We start from the raw sequence: 12,168 nt of genomic DNA, 5'->3' as shown, positions 1-12,168 counted from the left end.
ATTGATTTGATATTAACATTTTCTCACATTTCTATATCTAGCCCCTACAAAGCCACTGAATCGAACCGTCATACTTTTTCTTCACAGAACCGTCACTAAAAGTCAAATCACCATTGAAATGTCTTGACACTCCTAAATATTTGTATTCATCACAAAAAGCTCTAGTTCCACATGAAACCTTCCTATTCCTATGTTGTTACAAAATAAATGCTTATTGCCCTATACACATGCTTATAGTTTCATCCTAAACTAGAGTCCACAGATTTTTTTACCTTAGAGAAAGCTTATAAAAGAAAATCAGTTCGCAAAGCATATACAAACGTACTCAAATGAATCATAACTAAAGTCCCGGATTTAATCAACCATACAAGGGAGATTCTTTTTTTGACATGTGCTATTTCGTTAATTATATCTATATAACAAAACAGAGTGGGGTTGTGCTGACTGGGACAAAATAAATACTCCTTGATGGTGAGTTGGATGCTGATTTGGACAATCACTTAGATATTTTTTTTAAATCTGGGTCATTCAGACTTCTCTAACATATGGTACCCACGCCACCCTTGGATCCTACTTGACTTAGGTCATTAAAACGGTCAAACCATCCATCCGTATCCCTTCTCCTTTCCTCTACCAAACGGCATAACCCTCTTTCAAAGAAAAAAACATCTGAACCCTTCCATTTCCCTTTTCCCTCTCACAACTTTATTCTTCTCCCTCTCTGCAACACATTGTATGTAATCGCTCATCCTAATCTTCAGTCGTCCTCTCTCCATTCTCTCTCCTGTCTTGCCTGTTGAAATCGGTACCTAGCTCAAAAGTAGCTGGACCGGTTTTTTGGTTAATTTGATGTACCTATATTCGTTAGAATCTCGAGCAAGACGTCTCGTTGGATTCGTCTCGTCGAGATCTTGAATTTAGACTCAAATTTTGTCCAAATTCGATTCCGTATGAGTGAGTTATTACAAAATTCGTTTGGTATGGGAACCATTAACTCAAAACCGGGATTTTGATTTAGTACCACATTTATGAAAGAGGAAATGATTTATTTCCTTTTATAGAACCTTCCATATATTTATGGTATGTTCTTTAGAATAGAAAGGTGACTCACGTGGTTTGCACCACGCAAACCACGCACGCGCACGCGCGGCGTGGGCGAATGGGCGTTTAGGGCGCATTGGGCGCTTTTGAGGCGCCCGCACGCACTTTGCACTTATATGACTGTTGGGAAGCATCCATTCTTTTCAAGGCACCTGTCTGAAGTGTCACCAATACTTCTATAAATACCAAACAGAATCCAGCAAACAAAACACGAAAATTTTTAGCATTCAAAGTTAAGAGCATTTAGAGTTTAAGAAGTCAATTCATCTGTCGTTCTTACTGCTTGTTCTAAGTTCGCACGCTTTCAGAGAAACGAAGTACTCTCGTCGTCATACTGAAAGGTACAGCCGTTGTATCCTGGGAGACAAACATCTTACTGGTTCTAGTACTAATACCAGGGTGTTCACTGTCTTAAGGAAAGAGACAACTCGACTCGGCTTTTCTCTCTCTAACCTTTTTTTTTTTTATTAATCTTTGTTTGATTATACTGGTTTTACTTTTTAAGTTTTAGACATAAAAGTGTTATCTCTGAATTTATTTCAGAAAGAACACAGGAAGGTATATCCGTGTTTTTATTAAAACAGGAAGACATAACCCTGGTTTTTCATAATACCAGAGAAACAACAATCTTAAGACAGTGAATCACTTGTTTATATTTTAGTTTTTCTGGTTGAAATAGAAAATTAATTTGTTGTGTTAATTTGATTATCAGAAATGGCCACAACAACTGAATCTGCTGTTAAGCAAGTTGGTCCAAATCACGCTGAAAAACCAGAGAAGTTTTCTGGAGTTGACTTCAAACGTTGGCAACAAAAGATGTTGTTTTATTTGACTACTTTAGGGTTAGTCAAGTACCTGTCTGAACCGAAACCGACTCTTGAAAGGGATGGAGATGTTCAGCATGTAACTGCCATTGAAGCATGGAAGCACTCTGACTTTCTATGTAAGAATTACATTCTTAACTCACTGGAAAATGGTTTATACAATGTCTATTATGGTATAGACACGGCTAAGGAACTCTGGGAGACCTTGGCTAATAAATATAAAACTGAAACAGCAGGAGTTAAGAAATTTATAGTGGGTAGATTTCTGGATTTTAAAATGACTGATTTTAAACCAGTAATGGTTCAAGTCCAGGAATTTCAACTTCTTTTACAAGAATTGAAGTCTGAGAATATGGTTGCAAACGAATCACTCCAGGTGAGGGCTATGATTGAAAAATTACCTCCATCTTGGAAGGATTTTAAAAACTACTTGAGACATAAGAATAAGGAAATGTCTCTTGAAGAGATTATCCTCAAGTTAAGAATTGAAGAGGATAGTCGTAATGCAGAGAAGAAGATAGAAAAGAATAATTCTTCTGCTGCAAAAGTCAACATGGTTGAGGGTGCGCCAAACCCCAAACACAAAAGAAAGAGAATGAGACCAGGTAAGCCATCAAAGAAAAATAATGACCGCTTTGATGGTACTTGTCACAATTGTGGCAAAAATGGTCATTTTGCTAGAGATTGCCGTACTAAAAACGGAAAAATCAATAAGAACAAGAAGGCTAAAAATAATGCCTCTCTTGTGGAAGATGAAGAACTTCAGAACCTATGTGTTTTGGTTACTGGAATGGAGGAAGAAATAGAAGAAGTAACAGAAGACCTTCAGAAACTTAATATATGTAATGTAGTTTCTGAAGTTAACTTGGTTGGTGGAAATCCAAGTGATTGGTGGGTTGATACAGGAGCCACTAAACATATTTGTGGAGACAAAAACTTGTTCTCTACATACACTAAAATTCCAGAAGGAGAAACCCTCTTCATGGGAAATGCCTCTACTACTCTAGTTGCTGGAAAAGGAAAGGTGGTCCTGAAATTCACATCAGGAAAAGAAGTTACCCTCAACGATGTATTTCATGCACCAGATATTCGTAAGAATTTGGTGTCTGGTTCCTTGCTTTCAAAAAATGGGTTCAAGCTAGTATTTGAGTCTAATAATTTTGTATTAAGCAAGAGTGGTATGTATGTGGGTAAGGGTTATCTATGTGGGGGGTTATTCAAGATGAATGTAATAACTGTATCTCCAAAAATTATTAATAAAGATAATGTTGCTTATATTGTTGATTCTTGTAGTATGTGGCATAAAAGACTTGGCCATGTAAATAACCATTCATTAAAGAAGTTAATGAATATGGATTTAATCCCAAGATTCGAAGTTGACACTAAAGAAAAGTGTCAAACATGTGTCGAGTCCAAATCAACAAAAACTTCATTTCATTCCATAGAAAGAAGTACAGAACCATTAGATTTAATACATAGTGACATATGTGATTTAAAATTGGTTCAAACTAGAGGTGGAAAGAAATACTTTATTACTTTCATTGACGATTCTACTCGTTACTGTCATGTTTACTTACTTACAAGTAAAGATGAAGCAGTAGAGAAGTTTGAACTTTATAAAAATGAAGTAGAAAATCAACTTAACAAAAAGATAAAAGCAGTAAGAAGTGACAGAGGAGGAGAATATGAATCTCCCTTTAAAGAATTATGTGCCAAAAGTGGAATTATTCATCAAACGACAGCTCCATACACACCTCAACAAAATGGTGTAGCCGAGCGTAAAAACAGAACCTTAAAAGAGATGATGAATGCTTTGTTACTAAGTTCTGGTTTACCACAGAACTTGTGGGGGGAGGCTTTACTCACAGCAAACCATCTACTAAATAGATTGCCCCATAGAAAAACAGGAAAAATACCATATGAAATATGGAAAGAAAGGAAACCTTCTTTTAAATTCACAAAAGTGTGGGGGTGCCTTGCAAAGGTATTAGTCCCTCTTCCTAAAAGAGTCAAGATAGGACCAAAGACAATAGATTGTGTATATATAGGACCTGCTATGAATAGTGGTGCTTATAGGTTCTTAGTACACAAATTAGAGATATCAGACATTCATCCAAATACTATTTTAGAATCAAGGGATGCTGAGTTCTTTGAACACATCTTTCCTTATAAACAAAATTTGGATAAATATTCTGAAACCAGAAAACGTGATAGGGAACAAGATACTCAAATTCCAGAAACATCTCAAAGAGATAGTATGGATGAAAAAGAAAATGAGGTTGAACCTCGAAAAAGTAAAAGGATAAAGGTAGCTAAGACTTTTGGTCCTGATTTTCTCACTTATATGGTTGAGAATGAGCCTCAAACATTCACGGAAGCAATGGCTACCCCAGAAGCTCCATTCTGGAAAGAAGCTGTAAATAGTGAAATAGATTCCATTATGCAAAATCATACATGGGAAATTATAGATCTTCCACCTGGATGTAAGTCTTTAGGTTCCAAATGGATTTTTAAAAAGAAATTAAAAACAGATGGATCCATTGACAAATACAAGGCAAGACTTGTGGGAAAAGGCTTTCGACAACGAGAAGGATTGGACTATTTCGATACCTACTCTCCGGTGAGTCGAATAACCTCTTTAAGAATGTTAGTATCCTTAGCATCCTTATATAATTTGGAAATTCACCAGATGGATGTGAAAACAGCTTTTTTAAATGGGCAATTAGAAGAAGAAATCTATATGAACCAGCCTGAAGGATTTGTGGTTCCTGGCCAAGAAAAGAAAGTCTGTAGATTAGTGAAATCACTATATGGGTTGAAGCAGGCCCCAAAACAATGGCATGTTAAATTTGATAATACATTATTATCAAATGGATTCCAAATAAATGAATGTGACAAATGTGTCTATGTTAAGAACACAAATAAAGGGTGTGTTATTCTGTGTCTATATGTAGATGACATGCTAATTATGGGAAATAACTTAGATGTCATCAACACTACTAAGAAAATGCTTTCTAAGAATTTCGATATGAAAGATTTAGGAAAAGCAGAAGTAATCTTGGGGATCAAACTTATTAAGACCAGTAAAGGGATAAGTTTATCTCAAACTCACTATGTGGAAAAAATATTAGAAAAATTTAGTAAAAATGATCTCAAGACTGTAGTAACTCCATTAGACCCAAGTATTCATCTTATAAAGAATACTGGGAATGGAGTAAGACAATTAGAATACTCAAGGATTATAGGAAGCCTTATGTATTTAATGAATTGTACTAGACCAGACATAGCTCTTTCGGTTAGTAAACTAAGCAGATTTACTAGTAATCCAAGTAGTACTCACTGGGATGCCATAACAAGGTTGTTACGGTATTTAAGGTATACAAAGGATTATGAACTCCATTATACCAAGTACCCAGAAGTACTTGAAGGATATTGTGATGCAAATTGGATATCCGATACCGATGATACAAGATCAACCAGTGGTTATGTATTTACACTGGGAGGGGCTGCCATATCTTGGAAATCTTCTAAGCAAACTTGTATTGCTAGATCAACGATGGATTCAGAATTCATTGCTTTGGATAAAGCTGCAGAAGAAGCCGAGTGGCTTAGACAGCTTTTAGAAGATATACCAATATGGCCTAAGCCTGTGCCTGCAATCAAGATTCATTGTGACAATCAAGCTGCGATTGCTCAGGCACATAGTAAAATGTATAATGGTAAGTCTCGACACATCCGTCGAAGACATAATACCGTGAAGCAATTACTCTCTGAAGGAGTTATTACCATAGATTATGTAAAATCTAAAGAAAACCTAGCTGATCCTTTCACTAAGGGACTGCCTAGAGATCTTGTAATTGCTTCATCAAGGGGAATGGGTTTACTGCCTAAAGTAAATGAGTGAAGGCATAATGAAACCCTACCTAGAAGACTGGAGATCCCACGATCTAGGTTCAAAGGGAAACTGAAGTTATATCCTGACTCGAACAAAACACTGGAAGAGAGTTTCTCTCTTTCCCATTCCTAGGATGAAATCAGTGTTGTCTGCAATGCAGAGGTTAAGCTTACAGCTTTTAATGTATCCGAAAAATTTAGAAATTTGTCTATAAGGAAGGTATAGCAGTGTACCTAAGTAGGAAACACCTATATGTGTGGGAATTGGTGTCGGTTCTATGAGAAGGTCGTATTAGGCTGACTTCTCTAATGCACACACGAAACTAGGAACGTTCATGACCGCAAAGAACACAACCGAGAACTTAAAACAAGTAAGGAATTAGCTGTGTGTTAATTATAGTTGGCTTACAATTACCAGGACTCAGTTCAAGACTAACAGTTCACTGTTGTCCTTGTAAACCTGATAGTTATCACTAGGGAAGGTTCAAAGCTTTAAAGCCACCTTCATCCGATGCAGCGACACTCCGCGTAAGAACTACTGTCTGTCAGCATTATAGCATAGTAAGGTCTGTCAGTTTGCTGTGATTTTCGAACATGTAATAATCATTCATGTGGGGGATTGTTGGAATCGGTACCCAGCTCAAAAGTAGCTGGACCGGTTTTTTGGTTAATTTGATGTACCTACATTCGTTAGAATCTCGAGCAAGACGTCTCGTTGGATTCGTCTCGTCGAGCTCTTGAATTTAGACTCAAATTTTGTCCAAATCCGATTCCGTATGAGTGAGTTATTACAAAATTCGTTTGGTATGGGAACCATTAACTCAAAACCGGGATTTTGATTTAGTACCACATTTATGAAAGAGGAAATGATTTATTTCCTTTTATAGAACCTTCCATATATTTATGGTATGTTCTTTAGAATAGAAAGGTGACTCACGTGGTTTGCACCACGCAAACCACGCACGCGCACGCGCGGCGTGGGCGAATGGGCGTTTAGGGCGCATTGGGCGCTTTTGAGGCGCCCGCACGCACTTTGCACTTATATGACTGTTGGGAAGCATCCATTCTTTTCAAGGCACCTGTCTGAAGTGTCACCAATACTTCTATAAATACCAAACAGAATCCAGCAAACAAAACACGAAAATTTTTAGCATTCAAAGTTAAGAGCATTTAGAGTTTAAGAAGTCAATTCATCTGTCGTTCTTACTGCTTGTTCTAAGTTCGCACGCTTTCAGAGAAACGAAGTACTCTCGTCGTCATACTGAAAGGTGCAGCCGTTGTATCCTGGGAGACAAACATCTTACTGGTTCTAGTACTAATACCAGGGTGTTCACTGTCTTAAGGAAAGAGACAACTCGACTCGGCTTTTCTCTCTCTAACCTTTTTTTTTTATTAATCTTTGTTTGATTATACTGGTTTTACTTTTTAAGTTTTAGACATAAAAGTGTTATCTCTGAATTTATTTCAGAAAGAACACAGGAAGGTATATCCGTGTTTTTATTAAAACAGGAAGACATAACCCTGGGTTTTCATAATACCAGAGAAACAACATTGCCAACATTGAAGGTAAGATTGTTGTGTTTGTTGTTTCTCCCAGATTGGATTTTCGACTTTCCTTTATTAACCAAGTCTCACATTTTATTGTTTATGAAAACCTCTTTGGATTCTTTGAAACTAATCACAAATTTTTTGTTTTAGGGTTTCTTCGCCTTTTTGTTCAGTTCATAACAACAGAGGTTACATTACCTCTATGGGATTTTAGGATTTTCAACAATCCAAGATAAATCTCTGAGTCAGAATAATCTAAGGTAAGTCTATCTCTCTCTCTCTCTACGACTGTTTCTTTGTTTGTTTTGATGAACTATGCATTATCATTTTGCTTTTCTGATTTGGTAATCTTTTATGTTTCAGGGAAGCAGAATTTCTTAATGATTTGTTAATAGGCACCCTTAAGAACAAGAAGTTGAAAGATTTGGGTAATGCTTTTTTTCTTTTTCTTTCTTCATTAGTTAACTCAAGGTTGTTAGGAGCAAAGCTTATGTGATTTTAAATATGATGATTGGTGTTTTAGGGTTTAATAAAAATTCTTTATGAACATCTCAGCATTGAGCTCTAAGTGTTTAGGGTTTGCATGGAACTCGAAGTATCATGACACAACTACCTAGAATAAAAATTCTTCATGGACATCTCCACATTGAACTTGAAGTGTTAAGGGCTTATATTTAACTCAAACCGTTTTTTATAGGTATTTAATTCAAACCGTTAAGAAAGCGCGTAGTGACAAATTCTTTACGAACATCATAATATTGAACCGAGTTTTTAGTGTTTAGGGTTCTTCTCTAAAAAGACATTAAACTTAAAGTGCCTACAATTCAGTTATGTTAAATCAGATTTCAAAGTTGCCAACTTTGACTGAGCAAGGAAAAACTAATTTTGATTATTTTCTGAATTTACAGCATAACTTCGTGCGTATTAGTCCAACGTGTTTATGAATGTGATTACAATACAAGTTATCATAGCCATTTCTTAGATATTGACAAATCCAAATGAAGTTATCATAGCCATTTCTTAGATATTTACAAATCCAAATGATAGCTAACGTTACCAGATATTCATTTTCATTATGCCCTTTAAATTCTTTCAGTTATACTTGTGAGAGACTGGTGTTAGATGGCTGCCTTCCGAGAGGCTATCAGTTTACCAAACATTGAAGACCAATGAATTTATCTACTATCAGTTTATCAAATGAGATTATGTGCTAAGTAGATACGTCAAATCTCCTTTTCTGAGTCGACTGTCCTTTTCTTTTTCATTTCTCTTCTTTTGTTTCCATTTCCAATGTGATACTGCCACAAAATCAGTGCAGTTGTATCGGGCTTCCCGACTTTAACTTATGCATAAGTAAAATAGCTCTTGAAGTAGAAGGAATGAGGAGATGGATGTATAACAAAAACGAACAATGTAATCATCTTATTACAAACGTTAAGAGAGTAGGCAGTTGAGGTAGGAATCTTCAAAAAAATTGTTTGGTGTGATATTTCTGTACTTAACCTACTATGCAATTAAGCTATTTGTAAAATCTGCATATAGAAAGTTGTTTGGTGTAATATTTTAGTACCCAGCTTCTTATAGCATGGATGACCTTTCTACTGCGGAGTTCAATTATTTGTATTATTTGTATCTCGATGCAAAGTAATAGTTTTCCCTCTTTCTATGTAGATTTCAAGTAAATTCCAACTTGCTGAATTTCCTTCAGAGAAGAAGAAAACAGGTTTGTTTCTCCACAACTGACTATAGCCAAAAATAATTTGCTAACCTGATGGAAATTTATTGGTAGGGTTGCTTGTACAAAATTTATGTCTTTTATTTTTTAAGTTCCCTTTTCTCTATCTTAGGTGCTTGATTACATAACTTATTTGATTTGGGTTTAATACATCAGATATAAGGGTATTCTTTTAAGGAATTTTTAAAGTGATTTTGCTGGATTCTTTTGTCGATGAGTAGTTAATATGGTATTATACTTCTTCTCAACTTGGTGTGATTTTTGAAATTGAATTTGTGCAGGTTCACTCCTATTATAAATTTGCAGCATCGAGTGTCTCTTTAGTTGGATTGATTTCTTCAGATTGAACTCCCTGTAAGTAATTGATCTTAGTTTTTTTTTTCTCTAATAATTGAGCTCACAAATTTGGGTTCTTTTTAGGTTTGTTTGCAAGAGCTTAAAATCGAGAGCTTCATTTGTATGTCTAGCCATCTAATTTAGAAAGATTGAAGTTTGGTGTAATGAAATAGGGATGATGAACTGTCATTGCCTCAGGCATTTCTCTTTTTTTTTAGGGCATCAACTCTTATAGAATCATGGGTTACTTTTATATTATCATGACCAAGCATCATGTGTGAGATCTGTTTAGTTTCTAGAAGAACTCATCTGATACCCTATCTAACATACTGGATTTGAGTTTATGTTTCTTTTACTATTCTTACTTCCCCAAATACCCATAAGGTGAAGTTGTGAAACCATGAATCTCTTTCTCATATTTGGTCATTAATGCTTAGAAAGGAAAACTTAGCGAGCTGTCAAAAAGAAAAAGTTAGAAATGAAGTAAAAAACTCGGGCATAGTAATACCAAACCAGGATTTGGTCTCCTGATATTATCCTCTGCATTATTTGAAGATCAACATGATGCAAAATAAATGTACTAATTCTTTTCGTTTTTATTTTTGCAGATCACTTTCTTCTACCAGATCTTTCGTTGGAGAACATGAAAAATGGTTACAAGTTTCCATACCTTGAAGGGGGATTTAATTTGATAAAATTAATGATGAAAAAGAGTGATGTCCTGTTCTTTAAAAGAATTACTTTCTTCCAACTTCAAAGAATATTTATGCGGAAAAATTCTTCAAACTGCGAAAGCTGTGTGCCTTAACTCTCTCTCTCTCTCTCTCTCTCTCTCTCTCTTTCTCTCTCTCTCTCTCTCTCTCTCTCTCTCTCTCTCTCTCTCTACAGTACCATAAGCGTTAATGGCCAATCAAAATTTGCAAATATACTGCATACGAATGAGCTTGGAAGACGACTAAAGGTACTCGTAGCTCAATTCAATTTTACACCTTTTCTTCGAGAAGTTATTCAGGATTTTATTGGGGAATCTAAGACATTGTTCTATTCATTTGAACAGGAAGAAGACATGCAAATACCCGATAGTTCACTTCATCTGAAGGCTATAATTACCAATCGTCTTAGGCATCTTAGCATTATAAGTTTTGTTCGCTTTGTTTGGAAGAAATTCACAAGTAACATGGTATTATTTGTTGCACTATGCGATTTTTGTTCAACACATCTTTCTAATGCAGGTTTTGCATTACAAATATGACACTTTTGGTCTCCATCCAGGAGCTTACTACATTTTTAGTTTTGAAATATTTTGTTATATATGTAAATTTCGTCTCACTCTTACCATTACTTTCATTTATAAGTTATCTCAATCTTATTCTTACTTTTATTTATAAAATGTTTCTTTTAATAGACTTTTATCTAGCGCAACTTGTAGATCTCTGCTGCTTTTCTTTATAATACAATTTTTTTTTGTTGAAAGTTTATAATACTAATTTGAAAGTTCACCTTTGGGTTATACAAGTTTGGAAGAATTTGAGATTCAATTGAGGGAGATATGTAATTATGATCCTTCTGAATTAGTTAATGAGATTATGTCTTTCAGAACAAGAAGAATACATCTAAAAATGTGGGAAATGTGAAAGATATTTAAAGAGTCACAAGAAAAGATTTCAAAAGTATTTCTACTTAAGTAAGAAATGAATAATATTTGCACATGAATAAAACAAAGAATGAATCATGTTCAAGGAAGAATTAAGTATGTAAATGGTGAGGACTTGGCAAGAGGGTTATATGGGTCACTTTTTGTTATCATTGATAAGACGTTGCCATCGTAGATAAAAAATAATATACGAAGAAAAGAGAAAAAATGTGATTCACTAATAAAACCTATTGGTGTGCAGGTATTATATCTCGTAACAATTAACAAACAAGAGTAACATCTACAGTTTCGGGGCCATCCTTCTCGAGTTGATTTTTGGTCAAGAAACTATATCTTGTGAAAGCGTTGATATTAACTATCAGTACTTGTGTGTCTATAATTCACAATAAAGTATTGTTGATTGATGAAACTAGACAGACTTGCACAAATCAAGAATTATATACAATAATTTCGAATTAACTTAAAAGTATTAAACATGCTTCAGATCGTATTAAAGGGTGTATTGTGCTAGACCTTCGCACTTGCATATTACGTAATGTATCAGACAAGTTTTTTCGTGCCGAAGGCACGGGTAATACCTAGTATACAACATTACGAAGTACATAAATAGAAATTACAAAATAAAGAACTACATAACAAGTCTTGGGACCATGAGAAATTTTATATCTCTTATTATGCTAATGTGTTAGTCCATCCTGGTAATGAAATAATATATGGTCATAAAAACTCTCATACCTAAACAAAAGACTAACTTCTCGTCAATAACTCCAAATAGGCCAACAATCCTTGGTCGGAGTTGTAAGAGGTTTAGTCTTCCACCTGAGAGATCAAAGGTTCGAGGCTGGCTGACAATTCAAAGAAAAAAATAACTCCAAACAGTACATGAAAAAAATAAGCACCGGAAACTCTTAAGGCAATTGAAAATGACCACCAGTAGGAATTAGAAAATAGTTCAGGATTTCCCACTGGTATTCTCTAAACAAAGAAACTATGCTCGCTCTGATCTTGAAAACAAGAAAAAGAGTCAAACTCCTGCTAATCGGAGTCGTCGATATTGATCTAAGCCATCAAAAGAA

The 12,168-nt window shown here is 35.2% G+C and overlaps 1 long non-coding RNA gene across 1 annotated transcript; it reads left to right on the top strand.

The window, feature by feature from the left end:
* Positions 1-639: 639 nt before the first annotated feature.
* LOC147567483 (uncharacterized) lies at positions 640-10,767 on the top strand. Its single transcript, XR_015237723.1, has 7 exons — positions 640-805; positions 7,518-7,627; positions 7,731-7,795; positions 9,039-9,090; positions 9,384-9,456; positions 10,047-10,399; positions 10,496-10,767. It is a non-coding gene; the product is annotated as an uncharacterized LOC147567483 (long non-coding RNA).
* The last annotated feature ends 1,401 nt before the right edge of the window (positions 10,768-12,168 follow it).

The sequence above is a fragment of the Eschscholzia californica genome, unplaced genomic scaffold, assembly GCF_041429995.1.
Source record: "Eschscholzia californica isolate CP2 unplaced genomic scaffold, dmEscCali1.0.p SCAF_1, whole genome shotgun sequence".
Classification (NCBI taxonomy): Eukaryota; Viridiplantae; Streptophyta; class Magnoliopsida; order Ranunculales; family Papaveraceae; genus Eschscholzia; species Eschscholzia californica.
Note: the sequence above shows the minus strand (reverse complement) of the source record. Positions and strands in the feature narration are given on the sequence as shown.